The following is an 8,800-nucleotide window of genomic DNA, read 5'->3' as shown; positions in this document are numbered from 1 at the left end:
CTAAAAAAAAAAAAAAAAAAAAAAAAAAAGAAATCTACACCTGCTAAAACCGTCGGGTTGGCGAAAGAATGAGCCACCAATCAATCCAGGTAGTATGTTTGGGGGAAAACAAAGACAAGATATGAGGCCAGCATAGCAGCTTCCTCAAGACCCAGCCTGTGCAGAAATGAAAGCGTCCACAGACTTTGCAGTCCAGAGACTTGAGCCAGCCTCGGGGGCCACATTTAAGCTTTGGAATGGTTTTAATCATTACTTCCCGGCAAACCCCGCATTCTTTTCGCATTGGATGCCACCTGTTCATTTTTATATTTTTATACTTGGTTCTCAAGTTTCCACTGATGTCCTTAACAGGAACATATGTGAAAGTGACCTTGGAAGCCTCCTGAGTGGCAGGCAGAACCCCACTCTTGCTCTGCAGATGTGAAACCTGACACAGAAATGCCCTTGGACGTGGGCTAGCCTGAGCCTCACGCTCGAGCTGACATCTAGCTACCACCCATCCAGGCTCTCGGAGGACCGCTGTGTTCGGCATGCGCGAACCTGGGATTTCTAGAACTTTGTTCCTGCGACTTTGCCAGACCACTGCCAACAGCTCAATTTTCAGTGGCGATTATTTGGGTTGGAGGCCTATGGGTGGGCCCAGGTTACTGAAAATAAGCAGTGGACTTCCTTGTTTTCGTAAAGACCCTTTCTTGGCGGTCTAGCAAAACCCTTCTCCGTCAGCACTTTCTACTGGGACCCTGGCTTCTCCTTAAGAGAGCCCATTTTCTTGCTTTAATCGAAACTGCTATTTCTCAGTAGAAATGCTTCTTTGAGAGTATTTTCTCCAGAGGACCATTTCCACATCAATGACTGCAGAGGAGGAAAGAGCCAGGCCTTTCCTCCTGCTTGAGGTGGAGGAAACTCTGCTCTTTTTCTGAGGTGCTGCCGCTTGAGGAGGGAGCTCCCAGCAGCAGACAGAGTTCCAGAAGAGGCTGGTTATTTTTAGCATGGCCTTCTTTCCTTCCCAGCACCTGCCATGATCTGTGACCCAAGGGGCTGCTTAAATGCTAGCAAGATGACTGAGGACAAGGCAGCCTGAGCTCATGTCCTAAAATACCACCCAAGGGAGGCTTTTCTTACAGGAGCCGTTTCATTTCCAGCTCTGTTCCTTGGTCCTCCCCAAACTGTGGGGCTGCTACAGATGCTAGCTGAGACGTGTGACATCTGCCTTGGGAAGAGGTTGGAGAAAAACCACCGGATCTGTCTATCTAGATGCCAGCCAGCTGAGTTATAATGACTCTATTCCTGGCTCCCAGCTTCCATTTCACCCTCTACTGTTTGTGCTAGATAGAGGGAATACGAGAATCTCAGTCCACATTTCCCTGAAGCAAAATCCTCTTTTGCCGTCCATGAAAATATGCGAAGAGACAAAGTCCAGCTGTTTAGTTCAGATGACAATGGTAGGGATGCAAACCCCTTTCTCAATGCAGATATAATTTATTGAATTCATTAGCCCCTAAAGGTGGTACAAGCTAGAAATAGAAATATGTTCTCAAGGAGCCAGATACCTTTGTGGAGGACAGATGCATCATGGGTCATGAAGGATAAAGGGAATCTCTTGGGAGATGTCTAATCCTGGAGTTTGACATCAGTTCATGTTATCCACCACATTCCTCAGTGCCACTGTCACATGTGAGGTGCTGCGCTGATAAATTCGAGGGCTAGCCCGTGGGGAAGTTCTTCTGTGCATCTGCTGACTTCTCTGGCTCCTCTAAATTCTCCCAAATGCCATGGACGGGGCTATGGGAGTCCTATGACATCAAGAGCTTATTTTCAAAGGAAGTTAACCGGCACTTAGATATGTAAATGGGTCTTGTCCCCCTTAAAGAAGTCAGTTTTAATTTACTTGACTGAAAAAATGTAAGCAGTGAATCATACATATAGTGATACAATTTAGTAAAAAATGATACGTATGCTTTATATATGTCATATATTATATATATACACACATACACAAACATACAATAATTGGCTAGTGCATATCAATATGATAACTGAATTCATTTCCTCTAAGGAGTTGGGGGGTGGGTGGGTAGGATTGAATATGGTGGTCAAAAGGGAGTATAGCCATATATTTAAGGTTTAATGTTATAACTGGAACATTTTTATGAATTGAATAATTAAAGTGTTAACAATCTCTTATTTCCCCTTTGCTCTTCTTTCAAAATATATTCTTGAGTATATTATGGAAAATTCTGGAGGGTTTATAATCTCTTGAGTCTCCTAGAGGAAGAAGGAATGCTAGCCAAAGCCACACAGCAATTAACAATCAATTAAAACATAAAGTGGTTGATCTCCTTCATGGTACCCGACTGTTTCTAAGTGCCTATTACTTGTCAGGAATAACATTTTTAACTTCGGGTGCCCAGAAGTTAAAAATGAACAACTCAGCATTCTGGCCCTGAAATCTTTTTATTTATTTATTTATTTTATTTATTTATTAAAAAAAAATTTTTTTTAACGTTTATTTATTTTTGAGACAGAAAGAGACAGAGCATGAATGGGGGAGGGGGAGAGAGAGAGGGAGACCCAGAATCTGAAACAGGCTCCAGGCTCTGAGCGGTTAGCACAGAGCCCTACGCGGGGCTTGAACTCACAGACTGCGAGATCGTGACCTGAGCCGAAGTCGGACGCTTAACCGACTGAGCCACCCAGGCGCCCCTTTTTATTTTTTATTTAAACAACTTTTTAAAATGTTTACTTTTAAGAGAGAGAGCATGAGCGGGGGAGGGGAAGAGAGAGAGAGGGAGTCACAGTATCTGAAACAGTTCCAGGCTCTGAGCTGTCAGCACAGAACCCAATGCAGGGCTCGAAGCCATGAACCACAAGATCATGACCTGAGTTGAAGTTGGATGCTTAACTGACTGAAACACCCAGGTGCCCTGGAGACCTTTTATTTCTAAGTCGCTGCTTATGCAAAGTGAAATTTCAAGCAACTCACTGGAACTGTCTTTTGAGCTATTTGACAAGCCACCCAATAAAATTAGTTTCATTACTCTATCATCTTGTGTTTGGACCCAAAGCAACGTGCCCTTGGCTTGATCACATCAAATTTGCCACACCTGGTTCCTGACGACTTGTGAATGTTTCTAACATACAACCTACCTTCAAAGGATAAAGATCTGTCTCACTAGGCAAAGTCAAAAGAATGTGCTACAGAGTCTAAGGGAATAGAGGCTCCAAATGTGGAGCTCAAAAATACTTCTGGAAAAAACTCAAAAGAACATATGCACAATATTGACTATAGTTGCTTCGATGATGGAATTTTGAGACATTTCTGAAATGCTTTCTGTACTTTCCAAAGTTAAAAAATGAATATGAGGGTGCCTGGCTGGCTTAGTCAGTGGAGCATGTGACTGTTGATCTTGGGGATGTGAATTAGAGCTCCACGTTGAGGGTAGACATGACTTTAAAAAAGAGTAAAACATGTTTTACTTGTATTATAATGATAAATTAATAAATGTTAAGAAGCTCCTTTAACTCTCAGCAATAATGCTTTATATGTAAATATGAGGCTTCCCCAAGGAACAATTTTGAAAGAGACACTGCTTACAATTCTCAGTTGCCTATTAGGTTACTTGTCATATTCTGCATGTTTCCTATTTCACAATCGTGGGCTATTTGTGTCCTTGTCTTAATGCCTCTCCTAGCAGGAACACTCCTTGAGTACTCTCCCTCTCCTGACAAGCACCCAGCTTCCACTGAGTAATCACACGAGTAATAACAGCACCAGACTCTCACTGGACCGGGCCTGAACAAGGTTAGGACTTGAACCCATTTCAGACCGCCACAGAATTCCCTTTCTTGACTGCCAGACTGCATCACGCCTCCTAATGTTTGATGGAAATAGGCCCACATCATACGTTTATTGAGTGAACGAATGTCCCATGTGTGAATTAAAAGAGTAGCAGTCACAATATCTTGCAGTTACGTAGCATTAACAGCAACGGGAAAGCCCACAGCCAGAATCTTCTCAGCTAAGGAAAGAGAGAAAGCAAAGCTCACCATAGCTTGTTTTCACCTCCACTCACTCTCTGTTAGCCTTGAGGTCTGAGCAAGGATGGTGAGCTCATAGCTGGAAATGATGTACTTTTCCCAGGTGTGCTGTTAGCGGGGAAGCTGTTACTTAACGTCCTTCTCTTCTCTGGGGAAGCTGGCATGGCTTGTGACTTTTTAGTCATCAGCCAAATTCCTCCAAGGCATGAGTGTTGGTGGTGCTCTCTGGGTTCCTCCTTTCCAGGGAACCCATTGTGGGTGTGCTCCTTGGCATGATCACTTTTTCTTGGTGCTTGCTGAGCTATTGGGCCTGGGTGCCCTGGTATTGCTAAGGGACAAATAGAAGTCCCGAGAAGTAACCGCCCAGTCACTGAGCACACCTGATCTAGCACAAGGCCAGGTCACCCATGAGTCCTCCTGTCCAATCCAACAGTCTAGAGGGTCCAGTTAAGAGGCCAACACAAGGATGTAGGCTGCCATATTTGGGAGCAAAAATGCCTTCCTGGGCTTTGGAGTAATCCAGGCAAGAGTCTGAACGGGGATGAAGGTCCTTCATCTCTTCCCGCCTCACTTTCTTCTGCACACTAGAGATAAAAATACCCACCTCATAAAATTGTTGGGAGAAGTATGATTACAGAACTGCTGCATCTATTGCTTCCCTTCCAACTTTCACATATGGAAAAATGACCAGCAAATTAATAATTTCCTATTTACCCCTTGAAACAAACAAGCTCACTTGTCTTGCTACCAGATGTGCCTTCAGTGTAAACCATTGATGAATGAAACTGAGTATTTACATTTTACATGGAGAAGTCAAGTGTACAAACCTCTGTTTATAACTTTTTGGGGGGCTGGGAAGTATTCTTTTAAAAATATAGGTTTTGGGGGCGACTGGGTGGCCCAGTTTGTTGAGCGTCCAATTCTATCTTGGTTCAGGTCATGATCTCATGGTTGGAGAGGTTGAGCCCCACGTTGGGCTCTGTGCTGACAGCATGGAGCCTGTTTGGTATTCTCTCTCTCTCTGCCCCTCCCCCATGTGCTCATGCACTCTCTCTCTCTCAAAATAAACATTTACAAAATATATAAGTTTTGGAATCAGACCAACCTGATTTTGTCATTTATTTGCTTTCTGACATTAGTCACGTCACTAAAACTTCTCTGTGCCTCAGTTCCCTCATCTGAAAAATGAGGATAAATAGTAATGCTCACTTCATCGGGTTGTTGTGATCATTGAACTATTTAAGGAATGTAAACCACAAGTCCCTGCCACGTAGAAAGTTTCAGTAAGATTGATTTATATGATTGTTCTGAATTTATCAAAAGGTCCAAGGCATGTGAACATATGCTCACACCCATACGTCTGTTTGTTGGTCTGTGTATAAAACGTTAGCCCAAACACAATGTTATTACACCATTCGGGGTTGGTCTCCTAGCAATGAGCCCTTCTCCACCCCGAACTCTTTTCAGAACAAGGCTGCTCTTCTGGGACTTGGCCCTTGGATTCCTAAGCTTTTCCAGGCAGCTTCGATTAGTTATTTTAACCAGATATCACGTGTATGGAAATGCTAGGGAGGTGGATCCTTGAACTCCTACCAGCACTGCATCAGGTAGGCTCTGGGGATGAGTTAAGACCTGACCCTTATTTGTTTCATTTAAAAATTTTTATCGACACGTACCACACATACAGAGCTGTACATACGTCGCAAACATACAGCTCACTGAAGTCTCCCAAACTCAACAGACCTGTGTAGCCAGCACCCAGAATGAGAATCAGAACATTCCTGAAGCCCCTTGTGCCCCTCCTACACACTCTCTAAGGGTAACCACTATTCTGATGAGTCGTTTCCTGTTTTTGAACTGCAGATAAATCTGGCTCCTGATTTTGAGCAGCTCAGGGCCTCTTTGTTTCTCCCCCCAGATCGACACTGTGACTAGGTTTTCACCTGTTTTTGATTATTAATTCAAGTGTCAACAAGCTTTTATTCAGCAGCAACTGCATGCAAGACACTGTGTTAATTAACTAAAGCAACGAGGCAAAAGAAGTTGAAAGTCTCTGGTGAGTGACTTTGGCGATCCTCGTCGCATAGGGCTGCCTCCCTGGAAACAGGTCCAAGTTCCCAATACTCTTCTCTCTTGTCTGCCTTCCGCTCTCTCTTCTATCCATAGAAGTGACCTTGGCAAAGGTCCCCAAAGAAACCCACCAGCGTGTCTGATTTCCAACTCCAGAATTCCAAGAAGAGTATCTGATTGACCTGGCCTGGCCCACTCTTGGTCATATCAACTGTGGCTAGAGGGTTAGGGACACAGGGTGCTAAAGGGCTGTGGACCCCTCCCCCTGAAAAGTGGGGAGGCTGTTGAGGAAGGCAGAGGGGCTTGGCTTGGAGGTTCTCAGCAAGGACCGTGGTCCAAACTGGCCCCTTCTAGCTCGATAGTCTCTGATTTCTTTTCCATCTCACATACAGATCCTCGACCCAAAGCCTAAACTGATATATTCACTCTGTGCCAAATTTGTACTGAAGCACTTCGGAGATAACAGTGCTTATGGAGGACTAAGGCCAATGCTCTACGAACGGCCATTTGAGGGGCACTTCTGGCTCTGATGCAGCGGCCAGACATGCAGGATGGCGGCTCTTTCATCTCACACTGAGGATCAGCTGTGGTTTTATAGGCACACGTGCTCTGCAGTCCCTCCTCTGAGGGTGAGGGCACGTTCCGTCGCAGCCAGACCTGGCCCCTAAAAACTAATTTCCTAGACTCAGGGACCACCAACTGTTTATGATGATGATGATTATTACAGAGCATTGGAATTCCTGCCCAGATTCCAAAAGTCAGCCTTGTGGACGAGTGTTTGCAAAGGCGTCCTGAATCCTGCACAACCTCGTGGTCTGAGTAAAGAGCATATTGCTGGGTTTGTGGTCCCAGCCCTGCTGATATCATGTGTGGGTCAGAGATGGAGGCAGGGAACTGTGCTCAGTTTGCTTTACGTACGTGAGCCCATTTAATCCTTGCTGCGAATCCCAAAGGGACACACTGTTACGACTACTCATTTTTATGAATTTGCAAATTGGGGCAGAGAGTGGTTAAGCAGGGCACAAGTGAAGCCTCTTATCATTCACAAAATGCTTTTCTCCTTATTATCTCATTTCATCGTCAAGAAAACCCATTTCATGGGTGAATTTCTTTTGGCTCAGTTTCCCAATTTTGCACAGGTCATAGGTGGCAGAGGTTGGACACAGATTCAGAGCTCTGACTTCAATCCCCGATAGCAAATCCAGAAATGACTATAATAAGAAGCAGATGGTGAAGCGTGCCTTCAAACGATGCTGGTGTTTCCGAGACTGGCATGCTAGCATACGGAGGGACGAAACTGAGGAAGGATTGACGGAGAGGTAATATCTCGACTAAGTTCTTGTCAGTGGGGTGCAGTGGACAAGCATAATTTGAAGGGAGGGTTCTCCAGGAGGGATGGACGCGAGCTAGAGCCTGAGGAGGAGAAATAGTGGGAATATTCTCTTTGACAGGTGGGAACACACGGGACAACCTACAGGTGGAGGTCTGTGATCGCTGATTCCCCTGACCATTTTCCTCATCCTCACTGGGTGCCTGTGGTTAGGGACGGGGTGGGGGCAGGGGTGGCAGTGCCCTATTATTTACAAGTGCTGGGGAGATCCAGCAACTTTCTAAAAGAAGGAACAATAAAACTTTTATAGACTATTGCAGAGTCAGTTGCACCATAAGGTAGAGCCAGGTTGTGTGTATATGTGTTGGGAAGTTTGCAGGCCAGGGAAGGTGGGGAGCAAGCTAGCGATGAGTGGGGGTGGCGGAGGGGGGGTGTAACAGCTCCTCTGGTCCCATGTTAGTTTACACCACCAGAAGCACGGTTTATGGGAGGACAGGATCCCTTTTCTGAACCTCAGTTTCCTCATCTACAAAACAGGAGGTCATAATACCACTCAGGATCACTGCAAGAAATCAATGAGATGGGCTAAACTGTCTTGTGACATTACTTTCCTTGTTATTTTATACTATTATTAAGCTGAAACTTTCTCACGGGTGCATACCTTCCCAATGAGAAAATCAAAGTCATGGGAGTAGGGGCCATGTCATCTTTTTCTTATAATCTTCAACAGGACCTAACACACAACAAATCGTTTCAACAAATAAAATAGACAAATCCTCAGTGAGGCATATTGACCCATGGGACGAACCAGTCCCTGAGTGTAGTCTTTTTGGAGCCTTACCTTAGTTCCCGAGATTGTAACAAGCCAGATGGCAGCTGAAAAAAGCAAGGTGGAGGGGTGCCTGGGTGGCTCAGTTGTTTTAAGCATCCGACACTTGAATTCTGCTCAGGTGCTGATCGTGAAGCCTACTTAAGATTCTCTCTCCCTCTGCCCTTTTTAGGCACATGGTCTCTCTCCCCCTCCCCCTCCCCTCCCCCTTCCCCTCCTTCCCACTCTCTCTCTTAAGGAAACGCAAGGTGGATTTCACACAATCTTTCAGTACTCATAGGCAAAGCTGTCTGGAGCCCCTGTTGGGTGCCTGGACATGAATGAGTTCTATTACATTGGATTTCTCCAAAAAAACTAGATTATTTTATTTTTTCAAAGCTTCTTCTTCTTCTTCTTTTTTAAAGTTTATTTATTGAAAGAGAGAGAGAGGGGGGGATGGAGGGAGGGAGGGAGAGAGAGAGAACGAGCAGGGAAGGGGCAGAGAGAGAGGGAGAGAAAGAGAATCCCAAGCAGGCTCTGCACTGTCAGAGCAG

The sequence above is a fragment of the Herpailurus yagouaroundi genome, unplaced genomic scaffold, assembly GCF_014898765.1.
Source record: "Herpailurus yagouaroundi ecotype Mexico unplaced genomic scaffold, PumYag 184, whole genome shotgun sequence".
In the NCBI taxonomy this organism is placed as follows: Eukaryota; Metazoa; Chordata; class Mammalia; order Carnivora; family Felidae; genus Herpailurus; species Herpailurus yagouaroundi.
Note: the sequence above shows the minus strand (reverse complement) of the source record.